Source organism: Cornus florida, unplaced genomic scaffold (assembly GCF_030987335.1).
Source record: "Cornus florida cultivar Cherokee Brave unplaced genomic scaffold, ASM3098733v1 CherokeeBrave_3.0.0_Hap2_Chr10, whole genome shotgun sequence".
Taxonomy (NCBI): Eukaryota; Viridiplantae; Streptophyta; class Magnoliopsida; order Cornales; family Cornaceae; genus Cornus; species Cornus florida.
In genome coordinates this window covers 81,520,269-81,530,748 of record NW_026775580.1, presented here as the reverse complement: position 1 = coordinate 81,530,748, position 10,480 = coordinate 81,520,269, and the positions used below count along the sequence as shown (strand labels likewise).

At 33.6% G+C, this 10,480-nt stretch overlaps 1 pseudogene; it reads right to left on the bottom strand.

Annotated features, from left to right (window-relative positions):
• Nucleotides 1–4,278: 4,278 nt before the first annotated feature.
• LOC132277977 (DNA-directed RNA polymerase subunit beta-like) lies at nucleotides 4,279–9,084 on the bottom strand (annotated as a pseudogene).
• Nucleotides 9,085–10,480: the final 1,396 nt, after the last annotated feature.

The window sequence follows — 10,480 nt, the reverse complement described above, 5'->3', positions numbered from 1 at the left end:
AATTGAGGACTTCAATACATCGATTAGGGCTTCAAATCATCAATTGGAGAATTTAATAGATCAATTAGGGCTTATGCTACTGCTGCTATGGAGAATCCTCAATCCACTTCAATCACAGACGAGAACAAGAGAAGACAAGAGCGAAAAGAGAATAGAGAAGAGAGAATAAGGCACTTAACGAAGAGATAAGAGAAAAGACGACAGTTAACGAAAAGAAAAACGATAGCAACGAATGAGAGAAGAGATCTTCTATGGCGGCAATCCTCACTAACCAGTGCAACGACAGAGAAGGAATGAGATAACAAACCTTAAACTATGCATAACCGAGGGGGTGGGGTTAGATAACAAACCTTAAGGGTTTTTTCGTCATTTCCATACAACAAGAGTACTTTCGTCATTATATTGGGGTATCTGGTGCATGTGACGCTCACGTGATAAGAAGATGTTAGTTTTAGATGATCAACTAAAGGGGAGGGGGTCATATGATATATTTTAAAATACGTTGAGGGATTTTATGATAGTTTCCGTATTTTAGGGGGTTAGTAGATTGTTTTTGAAAACAAGAGGGGTTTTTTTAGAGTTTATCCCATAAATAAATAAATAACACACTCCAAATTTGAACACTTTTTAAATAAATAAATAAATAAATAAAACAAAGGAAGCTGTGTTCTTATCCATTATAATTCTGAGTTGATGTTGCACACTAATAATTGGAATAATGAATCAAATATAATAATATTGGGAACTAATATATATTTTGTGAGCCCCATTAGTCGGCTATGCATAGTAGCAACATAACCACTTGATAGAAATATAGTATATTTTTTTTGAAATTTACAGAGGAAGGTAAGGCTTTTCTTACCTCTTTTTTTTTTTTTAGACAAAAATGTACACTTACAAAGAGAAACCCCAAATTTTAAAAAATTGATTAGATAATCCAGAATAGCTGTCACTAATTTGCTCAAAAGTTGAAGTCCGAAAATTAAGACCCCGTTTGATAATTATATATGTTTACAATTTACTATTTATATAAACGGATTTTGAAGAAAAAAACGTCAAAATGACATTTATGTTTATGTGTCTATAATTATGACTTTTTTTATATGAAAAACAAATAGAGCTAATAAGCAAAAAAAATATTATTCTTTTGGTGGGTTTTTATAATACCTTCCTGGAAATATTACTTGAGCAGTAAATACCTTCTGGGAATTTTTTTATGTATTTATTAGAGTAGCAATTGGTTACTTAAAATCATTATAAGTAAGAAATAATTGGACACGTTATAGATACTTTTATTATTTATTTAAAACTGGTGTTAAATTTTTAAAAATAGTTTAAGGTTAACAAACTTATTTTTCTATTTATTATTTTAAAAATAAAATAAATATTTTTATGTTATTAAACAATGTATCTGTTTATCGATAAACAAAAGTTATACATAAATACTTATTATGTTTAAACTTAAATGATAAATGATAAACAAAAATTATTTCCATACAAGACCTAAATTGGCGATCCTAATGCAAATGAATTGTAAACGGAATAATAGTTGAGGGGTTGTTGTCAGAATGAGGAAAAAAAAAAAAAAAAAAAACAGGAAAAAAAAGGTTTTTGCAAGTAAAATTAAAGTAAGGGATAGTATCACTTACCTCTCTCAAGGTTAGGCCTAATTACACCCGGTATTCCTAACGTTTCAAATATTACACCGACCTCCCTTCAATGTGGTCAGCGTTACATTCCGGTAGAAATTCATGGGAAAGTACTAATATACCCTCTATTATTATATTAATATAAAATATTAGTATCAAATTATTTTAACAAATGACATTTGTACCCTTTGAGCTTAGAATTTTTTTTTTGGAAAAACTACACTTACATAGAGTTAGCAATATTAGATAACAAAATGATCTATTTTAAATGTTCATTTATTTTATTTATTTTGATAATACATACATCATACGTAGAAATGCCAAGTTGAAAGTCAACTCAGAAATCTTGTTTTTTTTTTTTTTAATTTTATGAATGAAATAATTATTTGATTTAGGAAGGGTATTTTGGTATTTTGAAATAAGAGTTTGGACAATATTTTGGACCTAAATGGTAGTTTTTAATGTATATGCAATTATTTTATCTAACTCGACCAAATTAAAAAATAAATTTTAAAAATAAACTGATTTATTATTTAATGCTCTTAAATTTACTCAAGTGTAGTTTTTCAAGTAATTTAAGAGCTTAGCGTGGTAGGATCCGTATTCCAGTAACCCAACATAAAGCTCATTCTAAAGCGGTAGACCGATCAAGCCCATTAATTAGGCTTAACCTCCCTTTAGGTAAGTGATATTTTCCCATTAAAGTAATTCAAGAGCTTAGCATGGTAGGATCCGTATTCCCGTAACTCAACATAAAGCTCATTCTAAAGCAGTAGACCGATCCAAGCCCATCAATTCCAAGACCGTAGCCCAACATAAAGCTCAATTCAAGGCCGTAGCCCGATCCATTTTGAGACCGCCCAAGGGCCAGGATTTTTTAAATGATCTGTCCTATCCCGTTATGCACTCTTAGAACATTTCCAGCTGTCTGTTAAAAAATCATTTTGTGTAAAATATACACCGCCACATATGATTTGTAATTTTTTTTCATCTCCAGCAATCTGTTAAAATACACTGCCATATTAGTAATGCGTAAAAGGGTTGTGTATTTTACACAACACTTTTACACTGCCATGTAAGCATATTTTCTCTCTCCTTTCCCACTCACGGTTCTCTTTCTTCTCTTTTATTCATTTACGCCTCTTTGTTTACCACTTTTCTAGAGTACAATACAGAAGAATCTGTAACTGGCGGCAAGGTAAGAAATGCTCGACTATCTTTTATTTATTTATATATATTTTTAATAAACATAGTTTGATTCATCACTTTCATTTGATCTTTATCTTCTGCATTCATACTGTAGATTATAGGGTTTTTAAAGATTTTTTTATCCTTTTACATTTTATTCTAATGAGATAAATATGTACTAGCCAAATATTAGATATATATTTTAATCACTTAGTGTCTATATACTTGACTCTTATTTTTATTATTTGTTATAAGTTTTCGGTGACAATGGTGTGAAAGGTTTGCTATTGGCGGGATGAGAAAGTGAAATATAAGGAGAAATTATTATTATTATTTTTTTTCCAATTGAGGAGGATTGGGACGTGAGGTTTAATAACCAAAAAGTAAATTGAATAAAGTAATTATTTGTTATCTTATTTTTATTATTTGTTATAAGTTTTCGGTGGCGATGGTGTGAAAGGTTTGCTATTGGCGGGATGGGAAAGTGAAATATAGGGAGAAATTATTATTATTATTTTTTTCCAATTGAGGATGATTGGGACGTGAAGTTTAATAACTAAAAAGTAAACTGAATAAAGTAATTCAGTAGGTTTGTAAAAATTATGTAGGACATTGGGTATGACACATGATTCGTTGTTATGAGTACACTTTTTTACACAAAAGATATAAAATAACTGTTAGAGTTAAAAATAATCAGTACAACATTTTTGTGTAAATCTACTTTAACGCATCATATTTACACAAAAATTTTAAACATACGGCTGGACACCCGAAACATGTGACAGCAAACTTTCAACGCACTAGTCTTTCTTAAAACGTACTTTCTCGTCCCTCCACAGATGCTTTCTCCCCAAACCGAACCAGTTAGTTTTCATTTTGAACATGCAGATCTACTCTCTTTCTTTTCTGTTTCTCTCCACCTAACCAGGTATGTTTTCTCCTCGATCTTTTTGCATATTTTTTTTAAAGCAACGATCTTTTTGCATGATTATAGAATTCCAATTTCTCAATATTTTTCTCCCTCTCTCTTTCCATAAAATTTTCTTCTCATCCTTTTCAGAATTTTAAAATCAATTATTTTGAAAATCTGATTTCTCATATTTGATTCGTATGATATTGGTTGTTTAGTTTGATGTGTATGGGTTAGATGGCTTTCACCTTCAATTAAATTAGTAATTGAACAGTCCATTATTTATTCTTAGAGATTTTATTTATTTATTTTTTTTAGCATAAAAATTCCTTTGAGTTTTGTATTATTTTTTATTTTATTAACTTTAGAATTGAACCGCCCATTATTTTTTCTTAAATAGAGAAATTCCTTTGATTTTTTGGGTAAGTTAAATAAAAATGGCCTGGAAGTGGTGAGGTAATTTTAAAAGGCCTGTAAGTTATTCACTTTGTCATGCCAAAGATGTGAAAAAGGCAGAGACTTTAGAGTGCTTTACAGCTGGATGTAGATGCAGTATACATCACAGTGGTGCGAATGTATATCGAAATATATATATATTTTTATGCTTCTTATTATTAGATAGTGCTCATAAATCTCATAATAGGTAGTTAGGTACCCAAAGATTCATAGTGAACTTCGATGGGAGCTTCTCTTGAAGCAATAACGCGTTGATCTAGTCACCATCGGAGCCATATCTTGGGTTGGTAGGGAAATGGGATCCCCAATAGCTGGAGATATAAGATTCATATGAGAAAACATAAGTAAATGGGCCTCCGCTTGAGCCTCCAAAGATAAGGGTACATGAACAGCCATTTGATCCCCATCAAAGTCGGCATTGAATCCCTTACAAACTAATGATGTAAACAAATAGGGCGCCCTTCTACCAAAAAGCTTGTATGCCTAATCTATGCAGAGTAGGTGCTCTATTCAGCAATACAGGATGCCTCTGCATAACTTCCTGAAGTATTTCCCATACAATCAGTTCTTTTTCCCAAATTTTACTCTTAGCAACCCCTATGTTCAAAGCAAGATGTTTAATTAGACCACGGATTACAAATGTTTGGAAAAGCTCTATTGCTATTTCGCGAGGCAATCCATATCGATGTAAAGAAAGTGAAGGGCCTACGACAATGACGGAACGCCCTGAACAATCGACCCGTTTACCAAGCAAAGTCTCGCGAAATCTTCCCTCTTTGCCTTCAATTACATCTGAAAATGCCTTGTAAACTTTATTATGACCGTCCCTCATTGGTTGTCCGCGAATTTCGTTATCAAGAAGTGTATCCACGGCTTCTTGTACCAATTTCTCCTGACACATTACTAATTCTCCTGGCGTAGATCTATTAGTTGTTAATAGATCGGTAAGAGTATTGTTCTGGTAGATAAGTCTTCGGTAGAGTTCATTAATATCCGAGTTCATTAGTTTACCCCCATCTATCTGAATGATCGGTCTCAACTCGGGAGGAAGAACTGATAATAGACACATAACCATCCATTCTGGTTTTATATTTGTTTGAATAAAATGCTTAGCTAATTCCATGCGTCTAACTAAAAATTCCTTTCTTCTTCCAATTTTTTGATCTTCCCATTCATTCCCTGTTAGCCCCTCTTCCCGTAATTCTTTCCATTCTACCAAGGAATAATCTATAATAATTCGTAAATCTAGATCGGATAATTGTTCTCAGATAGCACCTGCTCTAGTAGAGATCTCTCGATTTTGAAATATATCGAAGCCTTGAGTAGTAAAAGAAAGTGGGATGCTGTATTTCCAGGATTGGATTTCATATTTGAATGAACCTCGTAATCGTAAGAAAGTGGGTTTTTTAGCCATGGGCCTAGCAAAAGAAAATTTGGGATAAGATCATATCGGATCTCCCCCGGCAAAATCAGACGTGAAAGTTTCCTTTCATCCAGCTTAAGTAGGTACACCAAATAAAGATAAAGAACGAAGTTCTCGATTTCAAATTCTAGAAAACCCCCAAACAAAAGATCCACTCCTTACTCAAGTTCCCAGTGCAGACTAAACAAGATTTGATTGATTTTTTCTTCCTTTTATTTATTTTTTAGATTTTATGAATTCTTTATTCAATTACGACATAAATGAAATGTGAAATTCTTGAGTCGTCTACTTCCCTTCGAATAATGAATCCCATTAATTAAAATTAAAGGAGTACTTTGGAATTCATAGAGGAATTATTTGTCTATGTATTGTTTCATTCGATCTTTAGGTCCCGACATCACCTCGACGGTTGTGCCACGATGTCTTTAAAGCCTATATGCGCGCGATGGATAGACTCCTGTAACCATGACATATTTGTTATTTGCTTACTTATATAGAAACATAATTTCTTTCGAAAAGAAAGAAAATGGTTAATTCCACAAAAGCAAGAAGTCTTTTTTTTACGAGGTATAACTAGAAATTCCTATTTATTTGTTATAAAATCGACTATAGATCAATTTCCCCTTTTATTTTGGAGTATTAAATACACCCATAATTCTGAGCTTCATGTTACTCCTCCCAAGAGACATGTTAGATCCGGGGCATCCCAATTGGATTGAATGGGATGACAGTTTCTCATTCCGAATCTGTAAAATCAGAATTTCGATCAATTCACACATCGCAATATATTAGGCCTTCAAATTCTTTAAGATGTTTATCTAAAAGATTCGCAAATTTGGCTCCGTTTTGTTCACAAAATTTCGGGTCTTCCTTTTCATCTCCGATTACTCGATAATTTTAGCAAGCACAAATTTCGCTTTTTATAGGCCCAAAAATTCTTTCACAAAATAATCAATCTTTTTCCGGTTTATTGGTTTTGTAATGAAAAGTATAGGGTTTTGTTACCTCTCCAACTCTCTCTCCATTAGGTAGGATTTTTTTGGCCCAAGCACTTTTTTGTTAAGGAGAAACTAATCCAATTCGGAGTAGTTGATGTTTATACCAATCGATCATAGAAGAAAAATTCTGATTCATTCCGATTAAACTTCCTTCCTATTAATCTCTAAGTTCTTCTCAGATACAAGGAAATGATTCAGTTCTAGAGCCAAAGATCGTAGTTCTCGAATGAGCAATCGAAAAGATTCTGGAGCATCCTCACGATTAGATATTGTTCCTCCAACGATTGTAGTCCCAAGTACTTCTTGGCGAGCTCTACTATGATCAGATTTATAAGTAAGCATCTCCTGTAAAATATAGGCAACACCAAATCCCTCTAGAGCCCAAACCTCCATTTCTCCTACCCACTGTCCCCCTTACTTTGCCCTTCCTCGAAGGGGTTGTTGTGTAACAAGTGCATAATGGCCACTGGAACGTCCATGGATTTTATCATCAACTTGATGAATTAATTTCAAGATATAAGGCTTTCTTATTAGAATAGGTTTTTTAAAAGGATCCCCTGTTCTTCCATCAAATATTATGCTTTTTCTTGGATACTCGGGTTCAAATACCCATGGATTCGCTGTTTGTTTACTGGCTTCATATAATTCAGAAAACACTAGTTTTCTTGAAGCTTCTTGTTCATATCTCTCATCAAAAAGTGTTATTTGATAATGTCTGTCTAGCAGACCCCCCACTAACCCGAGTGAACATTCAAATATTTGCCCTACATTCATTCTTGAAGGTACTTCTAATGGGTTGAAGACCATATCAACAAGCCTTCCATCTTGTAAATAAGACATATCTTGTCTAGGCAAAATTTTTTTAATGTACCTTTATTTCCATGTCTTCCGGCTACTTTATCGCCTACTTTGATTTCACGTTTCTGTGAAATATGTACACGAATTGTTTCTGGATTATAACTAGAACTCCCCATTTTCTGGATCCATCTCACATCAATAACTCGACCCCTACCCCCTATAGGTAATTTAAAAAAGTTTCCTTTGAAGTAGATACCTAAATGCTAACTATGGCCCGTAATAATCTATCTTCCGGGGCATACGATGATTCTTTCACCATCTGGGGCGTTAATTTACCTACTAAAATATCCCACGTCTCTACCCAAGATCCGAGCGTCACAATTCCATTTTTGTCTAAATTTTGGAGTAAATGGGCTTTTAAATGCGGTATTTCGTTAGTGACCCTTTCGGGACCTTAGCTTGTCACATGACTCTGAACTTCATATTTTCGTATGTGAAAAGAAGTATAAACATCTTCATATACCAAGCGCTCGCTAATGAGTACTGCATCTTCAGAATTGTAACATTCCCATGGCATATAAGCTACTAATATGTTTTTCCTCAAAGCGAGTTCGCCACCAATTGTAGCGACACCATCCGCTAAAATTTGACCCCTTTTAATGCATTTACCCCTTGAACCTGTGGTTTTTGATGCATACAGGTATTTTTGTTGGAACGTTGATACATAACTAATGGAATGCTTAGAATATTTCCATTACTTGATAAAACTATCTTGTCAGTATCGATATAAACGATCTTTCCCTTGTGTTTGGCTATAGCCAGTCTGCCAGAGCCCCTAAATCTAGAGTCGCTTGGCATTCCAACCCAGTTCTAACAATGCACTTCTCGGACTAAGAAAGCGGAACTGCTTGACGTTGCATATTAGAACTCATTAAAGCCCGATTTGCATCATTATACTCGATAAAAGGAATGAGGGAAGCTCCAATAGAAAAATATTGGAAGGGAAAAATACTTCGAAGATGAACCTGTTCCCATGCAATAGTCAGGACTTCTTGATGATATCGAGCTGGAAGAACCTGTTCTTCCTGAATACCCTGATTCAACGCCAAAGAATTTCCTGCCGCTACCATATGGTATTCATCTCTACCTGGTGATAAATAAAGCACCCGTACCTTTTTTGATCTTTCAGAAATTTCATAAAACGGGCTTTCGAGAGACCCCCTAATGACCAATCCTCGCATGAATTGTTAAGGATCCAATAAGTCCAACATTGATTCCTTCAGATGTATCAATTGGGCAAATACGCCCATAGTGACTAGGATGGATATCTCGTATCCGAAAACTCGCAGTTCGCCCTGTCAATCCCCCAGGGCCCAAATAACTCAATTTTCTCCCATAAACTATTTGTGTCAATGGATTAGTTCGATCCAAAACTTGAGATAATGGGTGTAAGCTGAAAAAAGATTCATAAGTAGTTGTTAATGGAGTTGAAGTTACCAAATTTTGAGGAGTCGGTATCAATTTATGCATAATTGCTCCACATATAGCTCCTCGAACCACGTTTTCTAAACGAACCAAAGCCAATCCGAATTGATCTTGTAAAAGATCCGCTATAAAATGAATGCATTTATTTTTCAAATGATTCATATTATTCGACAGATAGATTTATGTTTCCTACAGTAGTATCTTAAAAGTAGCTTTGCGGAACTGTCCCACCCTACCCTACGGGCTACCTTTGGGTTAGGTTGTCGGTTTACTTTTATTTATTTAGGAGTATTTATTTATATACTTTAAAATATTATTATTATTATTTTCTTCTTTATAGTTTTAAAAAAAAATATATTACAATTTTTTAATAAAAAGATTTTGGATCATAATATCTATAAAAGAAAAAGAGGAAATGCTTAGATATGCTATATTTAGTATTTTTACCATTTTTTTCTCGGAAATTATTACTTTTTGCCGTTCAATAACTAAAAATGTTAGAATTTTTAAAGGCAGAAGTGTTACTTAATATTTATCTTGTCGTTAACGATTTATCTATTTGTTTTATTTTTTTACGGGTTTTCAATAAAAAAAAATATTGACCTTCTCTCTCTAGGACCTTCTGCCTTTTTTTTTTTTGATACCACCTTCATCATCTCTTTTGACTCTCTCAACTACCTTCTCTTTGACTCCCTCAACTCCGGACCTCGTCCGCCGGGATGCTCAATACTATCTTCTCTTCAAACTCATCTTAATCTAATTTTTTAAATGGATTGATGATGATGTGCTGAATTACATTTTCTGTTTCAGTTTCAAAGTTGCGTTAAATGGGTTCAGGAGGCTCTCACTATTGGTGTTGGTGGTGGGGGCTGCTTGGTACTGGTTGTGAACTTTTTGCCATGAAAGAACGCTACAAAGCTGACATCTGTTACCTGGAAGTGTGGCCAAAAGATGCGGGCTCTCTACACTTTCACTTCTATTTTGTGTTTTAGTTATTAAGAGACCACATGGGTCCTATTCATGGTGCTTGTTTTTTTTTTTTTTTAATCTGTGGTAAATTTTTTATTTTATTTTTTTGAAAGAGGGGATTTATATTAAAATGGCACTGCAGTCTGGAAATTATGTTGATGCTGAAATGTTATATAATTCTCTGCTGAAGCCATATATAATTTTCTATGATTTTAACTTTCTCATTGAGTTATGAATGCTATTTGAAGTGTTATTAGTTTGGTGCTAGGTGTCCAATTTTAATTTGGTTAGGTTTAAAATTCAGTGTGAGTTCATGTGATATATTTGTGACTCGGGCATGGGTTTAGGTATTGTATATCTAGTTGCTAATCTGGGCTATCTTTTTTTCTTGGTCAGGAGATGTTGTGTTATATGTGTTAAAAATAATTAATGAACATATACATGAATGAACATGGCATTAATTATTTTTAACACACCCCCCTTAATGCCATATTGTGACACCCAACAATTCTCTAAAGTATTCAAACTTATTTTTTAGAAGTGCTTTGGTAAAAATGTCCGCAACTTGGTCTTCTGTCTTACAATACTTGAGTTGAATCTCTTC